General features: G+C 42.8%; 1 protein-coding gene across 3 annotated transcripts in view; it reads left to right on the top strand.

Moving 5' to 3' along the window:
- Positions 1 to 14,897, top strand: part of LOC122624898 — a 140,354-nt gene that overhangs the window by 78,106 nt on the left and 47,351 nt on the right. For all 3 annotated transcript variants that reach the window (XM_043804658.1, XM_043804659.1, XM_043804657.1), the window contains exon 2: positions 13,060 to 13,186. The gene's annotated coding sequence lies outside the window, so the exon portion shown is untranslated. The remainder of the gene's footprint in view (positions 1 to 13,059; positions 13,187 to 14,897) is intronic.

The following is a 14,897-nucleotide window of genomic DNA, read 5'->3' as shown; positions in this document are numbered from 1 at the left end:
CGACATGATAATAACGGTTCCACAAATTTAGTTGCTACTTTTTTGTGGCTCAGCTTTGTTTCGCTTTGCTTTCTGGCTGTCCTTTCACTATGCATCTTCGTCTTCAGTTTTTTTTTCCCCCCCATTTTCGTATTTCGCAACGGCGTTCGATATTTTGATTAGAACTCTGGTTGGACACCTCTCAGGTTGATGTGGATGATATCCTACCTCCTGCCTCCATTAACTTTTCCCTCCCTCCCCCTTTCTCGTTCATTGGGTTTCCTCGTTTTGAGTGGTGTTTGCTCAACATGGTTTAAACATTCGTTGTGTTATTTTTCGTTTCTTTTTCTCCCGATGACCGATGACGGGTCTGTCATCATTATCTGTTATCTGTGCTGGTACTTTTTGGTAAAATCGGTTCAAATGGCGAAGTTATGGAATCAGAATGTGTGAGTTCTTATATAAATAGTAACACGAATCTCGTTCGTTTTATGTGATGCAGTGTTTACTTACGCAATGTCATTGTTTAAAATCCAACACCATCTATTATGCCATTTTGTGTTATTGAAGCTACAGGAAATATATTGCCAAGTAATGGCAAACATTTAATATTAAAGGTTTTATTGAAGCCAAATTGAATGAGTTTGTTAGCCCAATTTCTCTGCTCTTTCCAATCACTCATTCCATTCTTTTTCATAGATGTTGCAAGTAAGTCGCCTCAAATTACGCAGATCTGCGAAATTGTAGCTAAAATGCAAATTCATTATGCGGATATGACATGAAGCCCTCCATTTGACGCCGAAAAAAGTCACGAACCTCTGCCGCTGTAATGCGAGATACTCCAATCAAATTGGGGGTACAGTGGAGCTCATTAACAACAGCCGGCGCCACCGTTAACTACGCATATTGGATATCAAAGAAAAAAAATCCACAAAATCAGTCGGCAATTTTTTTGCCCTTACAAAGCCATCAATCTAAAATTGGCATGGTGCGAAGGGCTGGAAAATAATCAAATCAAATCAAAAATACATCAAAGTTTTTATTTTTTTTTTGTTTACTGTTTAATTAGTCGATCGGCTGGCGCGTGTGTGTATAATGTACTTATTTGCCAGCGGAGAGAGTAGGTAGATCCCGGGGCACCGCGAAATTTGCACTTTCCCCTCGTTAAGGCTTCCATATTCGACTAATGAAATAATGAAATCGCATTCACGTCTCAACTGTATGAAAGGGAATCCGAAAATCCGAAAATCCGAATCCGCAGCTGCACTTAAATCTTCTCGCTGCTTGATTAATTGGGCAATCCGTGAACTGTTAATTTGGCACAGTTGACGTTCATATTCAACGGCAAACAAATGGATTAATTAATCGGAGGTTAGCTTAGCATTAACGATTACTTTCCTTTGTTTCAATGAGTAATTAATTAGGAAGAGAACAAGTGCCCATCGGATTAAAAATTTAATTTTGCAATTGAGAACACATCGCTTAGACGTTAGCTTTAGGTTTTTTATGATAATCTAATCTATTGTTTTCAAATAACAATATCTGTCATTACTGTGTTATCGAAATAATCGATACATTTGAACTATCGCCGAATTCATCAAGTCTGTGACTGCCTGGTGCTCACTCTGTTCCCATTATTGCAATTCTATATATAAAGTGGAAGCGGATCCCCAGCTCTTCTCACATCGTGCCACACGAAATGCTTGCCTCTAGTTAATTTTCGCCGTTTCTGATTTTTTTAGGCTTCTTGTTTTATTTTGCCTTTTTTCTTGAAGAAGTCAGAGAACGAAGAAGCAGCAACGGCGGCTAAATATAAAATTATTTGAAGCCAAGAGGCTGATGAGGGGCCAAAAGGAGGGAAATGAGAAATAAAACCATGCAATGCCAGACAATTGTGGCAAGACCAAAAAAAAAGCAAGAAGAAAAGCTGCGTCAATTGCATCGACCATCAGATACCCGTTAGTTATTTAATTTTTTAGTTAATTCGAGATCGCAACGTTCATGGCTAGATTCAGTTATTCAGTTGGCTTGTAATCGTGACCTAGGATGAATAAACTTTATAGGGTACACGCTATTCAGCAAACACAATATACCCCTTCACCCCAAGAGTAGCCGGTATGAAAAGTAAAGTACAGAGAAGCACAATAAAATTTCACAAAACTGAAACATTCGAATAAAAGGCGGTGAAAAGCAGAGGGCTGCGAATAATAATAGGCTCAGTTTACAATAAATCAGCCAGCGAACGGAAAATGCTGTATTGCTGCCACCTACCGAAATCTCGGATCTCCAACCATTTTATCTTTGGTCGCAACTCTTGATTTTTACCGCCACTGCCAGGCGGTAGGCGGTATATTTATCTATGTTGTCTCTTGTTGTCTGCTTAACTACGGATTTGTGACTGGGAATTAGGGCCAGCAGACTTGAGAGTCGCCGACCTTGGATCGTTATCTCTGGAGTGTCTGTTGTCTGGAGTATCTGTTGTCTGGAGTATCTGTTCCTGCTCACGCGCGAGTGTAGGAAAGTTTTTCCCCAGCTGAGACATCCTTTTTCCCCCATATTAAGCGCAGCCTTCGATTTTCCCCCGAAAAGAACTTGCGGAGTAATTGTTTGCCGCTTGCCAACTTATGTTGTTGCCACATCTGCGCAACACGTGTGCTGCTGCTGCACTGTTGCTGTTGCTGCTGTTGCACTTGCCCCTTGCAAGGGTTATACCTCCTGCACCTCCTTTTGCTGCCCCTTTGGCTTGAAACTCCGTCCTTCTGGGGGCGCATTTGTGTCGCCCTTATTTTTTCTCCGTCGAGTGCACTTCGCCAACTTCGCGTCAGAGTCCGAGTCCAAAAACTCCAAAGTCGTCGTGTTAATGTCGTGTATGTATGCACGTACCATCACAGTGGCGGTGCGAAAAGTAGGCTTTCCGTTGTCAGATAATGACTATGCATTAATAGTTAAGTACCACAAAAAAGGAATTACTAATTATGGATTTGCATATGCATATTTAATCGAATCCTTTGAGATGCAATTGCAAAGTAGACCCTTGGCATTTTAAAGGCAGCATCTCTAATATTTTGGTCGGAGCTGTTAAAATGTCATGTTTGTGCATATGTGATTGTTGTTCAGTTGTTTTTTTGTGTGTAATTAAAATAATAATGCGGTGTTCAGTGTTCAGAGTTGAAACTGGAGTTGGTGGTGGAGCCAAACAAAAAAAAACATAAAAAACGAAAAAAAATAATGGGGAAAATTATAGAGGGTGGGCGTGGTTAAGTTGATGAGAGAACTTTGGGGTGAGGTGAGGAGTGTGTGGAGGAGGTGTGAATAATTTGGTGGCACATGTGTGCTCAGATGCTTTTTGCCCTGCAATTGTTGTTTAACCAGCGAGTTTTTCGGGGAGCGAGGTTTCCCTTTTGTTTATTCTCTGCATTTGACTCTGGTTTTTCCGCTGGCTTTTTTTGATTCTGCTCGTTTTTGCCTTGATTTCTTGCTTGGCATTTAGACTGCACCGCGTGTAACCCTCGGAATGGATTATTCTGATGGCCTGGGACTTGGTTTCGGATTTGAGGTGCGGTAATGGTGATAATGTTAATGCTGATGGTAATGATGGCCACCATGTGATGTTGTCAGTGGAAAAGTTGAATGGATGATCCCATCTGGTCTGCAAATGTATTACGCGCTTCCAATTCTTGCTTAATGGAACCGAACTTCATTATTTTCGGTTGTTACTTTACGTGTTATTGGGAGTAAGTACGTTTTGCTGTCTGGTAGAGTTAATCTTTCCTTATCCTTTTTCCTTTCAATCATTTTGCTTTCAACAAAACGCATATGGCAACAAGTTGGTTACAATCCACTCACTCACAGATGATGTGGTTGTATCTCGCCAGTGGGAAGGCAACTCCCTTCAGGGGGATGCAAATTCAAGCATAAGGATGTGTTTGCTTTTATAATCAAATGGGAGGATGTATATAAAACTCAAAGTTTTATGTAGAAAAACAATAGCAAGGGAGGAAATGCAAATATAATTTACTAATAAAAAGAAACAGTTATAGAAATTTGAACTAAATCAACCCTCTACTCATTAAAATCGATTGTTTCAAACCTCAAGACCAAAAACCATCTTATAAAAACAGCAATGTGGGGTTAGAACCAACTCCAATTCTTAAAAATTGATTGAATGCGATCCAATGATTGATTCAAGTTGAAACCCCAGTTGAAGTGGCTGAAGAAGCAGCTAAGAAGGAGAAATGAAGAGTTGATGCTGAGAAAAAATGTGCAAAGGCAACCGGTTTCTGCAAGTTACTTGTCGTTTGTTGTTGTTGCTGCTGCCTCAGTGTTATGTGTATGCCTTAAACAAATTCCTGCTGTTTTAGGAATAACTTAGAGCCAAACACAGGGACGTGGAGCAAAAAGGGGGATCACTAGCTGAGAAGGCGGCCACACATGAGCGACTGCACGTAGACAAAAAAACCCGGTGATTATTAATAGAGTCCAAGAATTCGAATCATCGTCAAATCTCGGAAGCTTATGTGTCAGCAACTTCCAGTACGGCACACGGCACTTTCATTGCCACAATACTTCACGCGGAATGCTCTCAATACCTCGTTTAAAATTCCATTATCATTCGGTCATATACCGTGTTTTTTAATTATGCAAGCCAAATTATACAAATGTTTATCGTTGCATTAAGCGATAAATAATAATAAATTAATTATTTTAAAAAAACCGTGAACGATATAAAAAAAAATATAGATAGTCGGAGAGAGAGCTGGGAGCCGCGATTGTGATTGCATTTCAGGGTCATGCGATGGTCCCGAAATGGAGCCAAAAAGAAATCTTCTCATGCGTGCCACACGCGCAGACATTTCACCGTAGATATGCCACAAGCTAGTACACACGGTGCAATGGTGGTGTGCGTTGCCAATTGAGAAGCTGGCAACTTGCACTATGTGGCCGTTCACATACATATATACAAACATACTACATACATACAAACATACTACATGCATACAGCAGCCATACATACATACGTGCATATACAACAGACACATAAACAAGGGGACCAGCCACATGCCACATTTCTTGCCACATGGCCACAACAGCGCCACTGCAAAAAGGAGCTGGGATCTTACACAGTTGGCAAATACTCTGCATTGCCTGCGATAGAGAGCGCTTTCAGATCACCCAATATTATGCCATAAAACTGCTCCCTGCTACCAAAAGGAAGCACCCAAGATTTATACCCACCCAATAGATCTCCGCCAGCAGATCTACCCCGAACTGCTGAACTGGTGGAGCCTCTTCTCCAGGCTTCTTCCGCAGTCTCGCAACCTCGCAGCCGCGCAGTCTTCAGCTGCCCCCTCCCGATTCGCTGGTTTGGTTTACTTTGGCACTTGGGGCAGGTTTGTTTTCTGAGCATCATCTCCTTCGTTCGTGTCTCGCACATTGTACAACCGGTAACTGAAGCTGAACTGAAAAACAGCAGAAAAACAGCAGGAAAACGAAAAACGAGCTGCTCCTGCGGTTTGGACTCTAGGTGGAAATGCTCTTCGAAGGGGGTGGTGGTGGTGGTGGTGGGGGGTGAGGAAGGGGGCTGAGGAGTGGTGACCCAAGTGTCGGCATCTTTTCGTGTTCCATTCCATTTAGTTCTGGCATAGCTGCAGTGGGTTTTGTGGTCGTGGAGATGTAACGGTCACAAATTTGAACGGATGTTGCAGCCGAAGTTTTCGGTGGAAAAACAAAATATATTTTTAAATTCTACCCAGAAAACGAACTATATATAGTTTTTTTTTTCAATTCGCAATGAAAGTGTTATTTTTTCGGCATCGCCATTGAAAAAGTTCAATATTTTCTGCTTTCTACCCCGCTTTTATTACTAGTATTTAGTTTTGTTTGTTTTTTGAGTGCAAACTGCACCTTTTAAAGCTGTCTACCCTGCGCAAAAAATGGCTGCTCGCCTCTGCCACTTGACGAAAAAATGGCCAACTGAGGGCAAATGGCCAAAAAGCTTTTTGTTGCTGGGGCCGAAGCCCTGCATTTTGCATTTTCGACTACGACTTCAGCTTGGGCTTTGGCTTGAAGAGCAGGGAGCCCAGGGCTTGTCAACGCTTAAAAGTCCGCCCCCGGCTTTTGGCCCCCACTTTGGCACCGCCCACTTTATGCAAATGCACGTGAAAATATTCAAAATATTTTTTGTTGTATTTTTTGCCGTAGTTGCCCTTCTGCCGTAGTTGCTTTCAATTTCCCAGGCTGTCCCATCTGCCTTTTTAGTTTCCCCCACTAAGCCCATCGACGTTTTTCGATTATTGCGCATACTTTCGCCCCCGTCGATGACGATGACGATATGCCGATGGTGCTGATGGTGCTGATGTTGCTGATGTTTCGCCGCCTCATTTTGTCTTTTTTCCATTTTCCATTCTCTATTTTCTTTGTTTTTAGGTTTTCCGCTTTGTTTCGCCTCCAAATTTGTCATCGACTGAAAATGTCGTCCCTTTCGTGCCCGCTTTTGCATTTATCCCCCAGGGGGTAAATGCAGTTTGAAAGGACGTGGGCGAGAATATCCTGGAGGAACTAAAGCTGGGCTTGGGCGCAATACTCTTGGTGTGGATTGGAGGACTGCCGAAGCTATTTATGATTTGATGGGATTATGTGCGAACAACCCGTTATCCATTGGTACCTAAAGCTGAAAACATTGTTAAATACCTTGGATACTACGAGTATCCGTGCAGTCACAAAAGAGTATCAAAATCAACATCAGATGGCAACGTCGAGACACTGAGCTTAATGGAGAGGCAATCGATGAGGACTTTGGTAGACTTATTACACTGCAACCAAAATGTGTCAGCGCAGGTGGGTACGGCCTTTGTGCACTCAAGCGAGGAGCGCGGCTCTGTCTACTCGCTTCTCCAGACCCGTTTGTTGCTTCTTTGGGAAAGAAGAGACCCCTCTTCTGTGGAGTGGGTCCCCTGAGATACCGCACCCATGTATGCCGTTTGTTCGCCGCATTTCGGCTTCGAGTGAAAATTGCACTGCCATCGATAGATGGTTATAAAATGTCATGATTTTCGAATCTTCTCTACCCGGAAAAAATAAAAACAAACCAAGTGAAACTGCGGGCAGATCCCAGTAGGTTCCACTCGAGCTTCCCAGTGGCAGCCGATCCCAACCGACGGTCGATAAAGTTGTCGTGTCATAGGTGCTGCAATGGAGTGGTTCCAACGGTCTTATGCAATCGTCTCGCATTTGAACGTGTGTTGTGGAGAGGATCTGTAGACGGAGAATCCATAAATGCATTGATGATTTTTCTACAGCCTCATTGAGTGTTCGATATTTCGAGATTTATGGATCAACAATAGAAGAATAATAGATGAATAATAGATGAAGCACCCAAACAATCGATCGGTATTTCTATTATATGTGCAACTGATCAGCCGGATCAACGAGATCAGATCAAGTGCAGTGCAGAGTCATTACCAGAGTGAGTTCTTCGCGAGATCGATCTTGGTGAACCTAGCATGACACTCGCCAATCTGCGTGCCACGTTTCCAGTTTCCAGTTTCCAGTTGGCCTGCCGTCCAAAACATAGACAATTGCTCAATTAGACAGCCCTGACCCGAGTCAACCAACCGATATGTGCAAATCTGGCCGAACTGAACACGAGCCGAATGTTTGTGCGCCAAGTTAAGAGGTTGCGGCTTGAGCAGGGCCCAAAATGAGTTTGCTTTTATTTGCTATTTGGCCCAGCTTAATTTGCACAGATGCATGCATATACTCACAGCCCAGAGGCCAATGGTCAGCGACCCATAAACCAATTTCCCCTAACCAAATACATGGAAAAACTGAAAATCTCTGCCCCGGTTTAGTGCTTAATTAAATTTAAAGTAATACTCGAGAGAATAATACATATTTATGTTGCAGGTGTGCATAGCTCACATATTTGCTACAATTTACAAGCCTCTCGGTATATCAAATCTATTTCATATATGTATTTATGTATATTGTTTTGCCTACATGTGGAAATTCATCTTAGTTAGGCATGACTAGAATTTTTCAGGCACGAATGCGATGACTTCGTTTCATTTCGCTTCTTTTTGTTTCGTTAATCTGTTCGCCATATCTCTCATTGTTTTTTTTTCTTTTTAATTTTTATTCAAGGGGCTAGAAGGGGGAAAGTTGCCCAAGGCACCTTCATTTTCATTTCCATTTTCATCTCGGTCTCGAGAGCTCCGCTTTGATAGATAGCTGTATAGGTTTTGGCTGTCATAAAGGAGCGAACAGTATTGAGAAACTTTTACTTTTCAATGCAAATACCACAGTAATGCCACAGTGGCGTGCCAATCCCCAAAAACGTTCAATTTGCACTCGCAATTGGGGCCGCCCCACTCAGCTCAGTTCGAATTGTGGACAAAATGCAAAATGCAAAATGTAAAGACAAACCTTCGACCGCAACAGGCGTAGATTTCCCCTTGTTTCCGTCATTTCCAGTTTGATCCCCGAATTTAACCTTGGCTTCCTGGGGCAGCTGCTGCAAGTCAATGGCGCTACGTTTATTGCCCCACCAAACCACTGTGGCACTGCCGATCCCTTTACGTTTCAGTCCACAATTCATATTTTTGGGGCCACTTCGAGTCTTACGTTTTCATTTTATGTATTCGCGCGCGGCGAGAAATGTCAAAAGCGACATGCCCTCCCACCTTAAGACTTGGGCGGTATAACGAGGGAAAATTGAGATAGGTCGCGACCAACAAAGCAAATGCAATTTTCTTCGGAGTGAGGGAAAATGGTTAGTTGAAGTCAATTGCTCATAGTCTGCTCAGCTTTCCACTCCTAGTATCTAAAATCACTTGATCTGAAGACATACCCATACACTCAACACTTGATTTTGGAATCCAGTTAATTGGTACTCTGTGCATTGCCATATTTACCGCCTTTGACGTTTTCACCTGCGCATTCCACCCCCTCCCACAAAGTCGCGACTACGCCCCCTAACAATCCATCGCCCCTTAACATATTTGTGCAGCGCAAACAGTTAAGCAGCTTATCAGCGAGGAAAGGGGTTAAACCACAGGCGTCAAGTGGAGGGATTGGGACTCGGATTCAGTTTCAGATTCAGATTGGTCTGCTGTTCGGTCTGCTGCGGTTGAGTTCCCGGTTTTCGGTTTTTGGTTTTTGGCTTTCGGTCAGCTATGGTCAACATTGGCCATTGGAACCAACCCCCAATCGTGCACGGGAAAAAAAGCTTCATCAGCACATGTCAAGTACATGTTGATATACTAAAGCCGGCCTAAAGCTGGCCTTTGTATTGTATCTGCATTCATTTCAGTTTAATGTCCTCAGTAAAACTCCTTGTACAATTACTCGCATTATACCATTGCCTGGATTCTTAAGGAACTGATCGTGCTGGTTTTTTTTTCTGTGCAGACACACGATGTTAGCAATCATTTTGGTTTTTTGTCGTGCGAAACCAAGCTTAGTTTATTTGCCCTGCTTATGAATAATTTGCATTCGGACACTTTTGTCAACGATTGCTGGACTGAAATCAGCTGGGTCTCAGGCTTAATGGATGGATTGGTACTTTTTGCAGATTTCCCTGATTTGCGATGGGAGATAGGAGACTCTGGGGATTAGGATTTTGAGTTCTGGCCATGATAAATCGCCTTCGAAATGCTGGCTTGCGTTGGTTATTTGTTTGCCACGCCTCCCCTCCGAAAGAAACTGGTTTCCATCAGGTTGGGTTTCCGTTCTGCGAACTGGTTCTCATCGTGGACTCACTCCCTAAGCTTGCGGAGAAAACCTGAAGCTGATTGACTAGCTGCCCACTCGTGGAAAGCCCACTGGAACCGTTCTAACTTGGCCACAGTCGGGCGGGCTAACGTGAAAAATAACCCAAAGGTCCAACCTAGCCACTCTGGGTCTCTATCATAACATGTACATTATGAGTCGGGAGCCGCCTATCTTGTATTGACCACCCTCTCTTTCGGCCTACATTCCCATATTTCCCATATTCCCCTTCAGTCCTGCACGAAAATCGCTTACACAACAAGATACAGTATCTCAAAGACACCCGTCCCATGTTTGTTTGCCAGAACAAGAAATCCGAATGGGAAACCCAATAGTGAATATCGGAGTGAGAAAGCTTTCTCAATGCAATTTATAACAATTTCCTACTGTATTTGCCGGGACACGCCCATCGATCACCGCCCAGCTTTTTGCTGCGCCGAAATTTTGCACTATTGAATAATTTCTTAGCTTTCGTTTTGTCTGCTGTAAATGATTACGAGGGCCACAATAAATAAATGTTTCACAATCAGGGGGCTAGCAAAAAATCCAGCCCAATACCCTTGCGAATCCATGGCGAACGTATTATTATTGAATATGCAAATGAAAAATGCTCGAAAGTGTTTGGGTTCGCAGACACAAGTGGGTGGGTGGTGTTCGGGGACCCAATGGCAAGGTCAGACCCGATTTATCTCGATTTTCCCAAAACGACCCTCATAACTGTAGGTCCAAGGATAAACGTTCTGCTGTGTGTTGTGCTTTGTTCTTCTTTCGTCGATTTTCCGGCCGGAAAAGTGCGTGTATTTAGGGACTTTCTTAGCAGGCAACCCACTTTAGAGTGCGTGTGTGTAACTGTTTATTATTTTATAATACTGAGAGCAGCGCAATGCCAAATTGCGTTTATTTTAGGAACCCTTTGCACTGTTTGCTTGAAGTTAAAGCACTAGCTCATGTGGTGTTATCGCGTTCGCTCCCCAATCCAATGCCACCAGCCCCTTTTAATGGAAATTGCAGTTGCAGTTGAAATTGCCGGATCCGCACCCACCCCCTTGTTCATTTCGAGAGCCTCATCATTAATTAAGCACTTAATTAAAACTGCAGCCGTCAAGCAAACGCAGCGAACCAGTGGAAAAAGCGGGGAAACGGGACTGGCGGCGCAAATTGATTAGATGTCATCGCTTTCAACCGTTTTCCAAATAATCGACAACAGTGGAAATACATTTTTAAATGCCAACCGCAAAACCAACAAGCGCCAGCCAACAACAACGCGGGCAGTTCAAGCATTTAATGCTCGATAATCGCGTTAATAAACATTCGAAATTAACGCAAAACTTTCATTTTTCAACGCTGAAATTGTTGAAGGTGCCCTCGGGACGGAATTTTCAGTCGGTTTATTTGGGTGCCACGATATGGTATCGAATGCTTTATAACAATTCGATCCATAAGATGATAATGAGTTCAATTGCACGAAATGGACTACAATAACGGAAATCGGAAATCGGAAAATGAAATGAAATGGAACTGATGCGAAATGTGCAGGATACGAAAATGGAGTGGAAACGGGAGAAGTAATAAGCACTCATGTTTGGATGTTTGGATGATTTGCAAGGGTATTTGTATTCGATTAAAAGTGTGTAACTAAGCGATTGCGACTCCATAAATTATACAGATCACTACCCAAGTTCGATGCTCTGTAGGACTGGAAAAACCACGACTGAGGAAAAACCTCAGGAAGTACAAGAGCTACAGAGTTGGAGCCTGCAGATTAAACCCTTTGCTTTGCTTTTTGGCCTGGCTAAAGCTAAAAATTGATTTCTTTTCGAATAGATTTTGTTTGGCGATTTGGCAATCGCCAACATGTTTGCGTTCTAGATTCACTAATTCCCACTTTCCCACTGCGCTGGAAAAATGCTGCCAGCTGTGAAAGCACACATATTTAACCCTCTGTCGCCCATGCCGCCGTGAAATTTTGAATTAATTTTCAGCTCCATAAGAAACACAAAAAAGGAAAAAGAGGAAATCACAAACAGAAACAACCGCATGCGAAAAAAATCAAAAAGGCAAAATGCAATTTTCACTTTTTTAAACCTAATAAACAAAAACTCTTGACTGAATGACTGACTCCGCCAACGTGTGCATACATATGCAAACATTGCGAATACGACGCGTGTGGCAAAAGCGAAATGAAAAGTCTCTTCCATGTGTGTGTGTGTGTGCGAAAATTGTGAAAAGCGTATTTGGAGCAGAAAATGTAATGTCTGCCCACTCCGCACTCTTCACTTATTTTTGGGGCCGCGCATTTGTTATGCGCCTGAGATTTTGGATTTTACTCCACATTATTTTTTACATTATTTACTTATTTTCTTTTTTCCCGACGGGTTTCCACCTTTCACGTGACGAACGGACATGGACATACAGCAGAAAGCAGAAACGTCCGATAAGACCTGTAATCACATACAGCCGGAAGATAAGATTGCAGCCAAGTCTATCTTTCTATCCTATCTAGTTCAGCAATGAGCAAACAAAACGAAACAATTATCAACCCAAATCGAGCGTAAATTCGTGGGAATTCTTGCCGAAAAGTAAAAATTAACTACCTGTATTTGCGCACATAAGTTTCGGGTATTTTGGCTATACGACATTCGTTTGCCTTGTGGAAAAATCCAGTGCCGCACACAAAGCAGATAAGGTAATTAGGCTAGAACCATTATCTAATCCATATCTGTTGCTCTGCTCGGCTTCCTGATAAGTAGTGCAACGTGGTACATCATTAAACGTAGTCGTATTGCCACACACAGGTGTTATTTTATGTCGATAGATTAATTGACTGCGGATTTTGCATTTAACTTCATCCAATAGGAATTGTGGAAAGTTACATAGAGGAATGTAAACTTTCCCTATCTTCTGGGTAATTTAAAGCTTATCGGGCGCTGATAAACAACTATCAACGGAAGTTGTTGTACACACTCGTAGTTAAAGTTTGTGCTCCCTTCTAGAAACTTATCTCACAGTCAGACTATTGGTCTAATCTGGTTTTTATTATGTTATCAGCTCCTGCTACCTACTATTCAAATACATCGCCTATTTGCAATTTATAAACTAAATTATTGCGCTCTAAGTCCACTGATGATTATAATGAAATCAAGGGTTTTTATCGAGCTCTTGGAATCAGCTAGTGGTTGCTACATATGCTCGATAAGTGGAGCAGCATTGATTCATCGCTGCGACCTTTTCACGATGAATGGATTAATTAGCAATAATTGAGCTTGACCGACAATAAATGTTTGTTTCTCCAATTGTTTGTTTGCTTTGCAGGTCGTAAGACGGTAGAATCCACTAAATAATCGGAGTCGTATCTGACAGCAACATCGGCCACATCAACATCCACATCCACATCAACATCAACATCAACAACAACGGCAGCAGACGTCGCTAATTGCAAGTAAGCCATCAACTATAATTTCTAAATCTATATATACTTACACATTGTTATACATCGGGTGGGGAGTAGTCGAGTGGAAAGCTCTCCCCAGAAAACAACACTCGATGTAAATCGCATAACACGACATCCGAAGGCGAAGGCGATGGCGATGGCGACAGCCTGCTCGACTAGCTCAAAGTCCAGCAAAAAGCAAAAACCAACAGCTTCTATGGCTACAGAGTTGCACTGCGAGAAAGTAATGCAATATTAGCTTCAGGGGTACTTGTTTTCAAAGGGTTCTCTTTATATAACATGTTAAACGTGTTAAATAGTATTAGTGACTTGAAGAGCGCTCTCTAAGTATTCGTTCGCACTGGCTGGTCTAGTTTCTCGCAGTGCACTGAAACAGCAACACCAACTCGTCTAACTTGTCAGATCGCGTGCCAAGAAATAATAAAGAAAAATCGTGTTACTTAGGCCTGGGCCAAGTAAACAATAACAGCAGAGGCAAAAAGCAGCCTCAACACTTTATGCCTAATAATCATAGCCGCAACTGCTGCTCCCTTGCACACCCATACTCACCCCCCGCCCCTGCCCCATCCCATTTTCCAGACTTTTCCCAGCCTTTTCCCGCCATCAGCAGCATTTTGTGCCATGCGCGCCTGCGTGCCATCTAATTAGCGTGAAACCTCAAACTCCAATCAAGAGCTCCAAGGAGAGCTGGGTACTTGCAGGGGGGAGTCATAATCAGAGTTATATCTAGATGCTGGTGAGGCTGCTTGCGGGTTCGGTGGCCAGAAAAGTCGCTGGTGACAGTCGAATGGGGGCATTCAAGTAGATGGAAATTATTGTAAGATCACTTCGCTTACTGTACCCATTGAATACATAGCGAATAATACGCTTGGAGGTAACAGGCCTCCTTCGCGCCTTCGAACTCATGCCTCATTGAATCAGAACGGAATTTGTGGGGAAAACCGCAGAGCTTTTGTGTGCAAATCCCCGTTCGGAAGCACTTGCCTAGCTCTGCCCGTAACCGAATCCCTTAATCTCCCTCCAAACTTTGAGGATGGCGAGGTATCAGTATCTGTGTATCGCAACTTATTTGCAGTCCCAATGCGGCAGACTAAGCCCCTTTGAGCGGCCTCTGTTTTCCCTTCAATTTTCCACAGTTCTCCCGCAGGAAAACCCTTTACTCACGTTCCTCAAACTATTTCCCCCTCTCCCTGCCACCTGGAAAAGCCATTGAAAAGCACCAAAAACAAGGAGGCAACTCGAGTCCGGGGGCGTGTGTGGCAAAAACGGGGTAATTGCGGCCGCAGACAACATGCTAATTAAAAGCTACTTTGCCAGCCGCATTAATATACACAAAAACACCGCAAAAATCATGCGTCCTTGCCGCTTGAAGGGGTTAAAGGGGTTGAGGGGGGGTAGACGCCCAATTCGGGAGGATTTGCCTGAATGAATGACAACAATTTGCATTTGTTGCGTTGCGAAAATACCAAAAGGTACACAGAGAAAACCTAATACCTTCGAACTCTGGACCGACTTCATATATCAAAAAAGATTCTTGGTAGAATGGTTATAAAATAATATAATATATACAAACATATATGTGTTAATATAAAGTGAAAAGCTGAAAATATAAGATCCTTTGGATCTTTGCATCTTTTTGTTAGCTGTGTACGCTCTCCTCTTTATCCCTTGAAAAATTAAAGGAAAATCAGCGTGGCAA

Source organism: Drosophila teissieri, chromosome X, assembly GCF_016746235.2.
Source record: "Drosophila teissieri strain GT53w chromosome X, Prin_Dtei_1.1, whole genome shotgun sequence".
Classification (NCBI taxonomy): Eukaryota; Metazoa; Arthropoda; class Insecta; order Diptera; family Drosophilidae; genus Drosophila; species Drosophila teissieri.
Note: the sequence above shows the minus strand (reverse complement) of the source record. Positions and strands in the feature narration are given on the sequence as shown.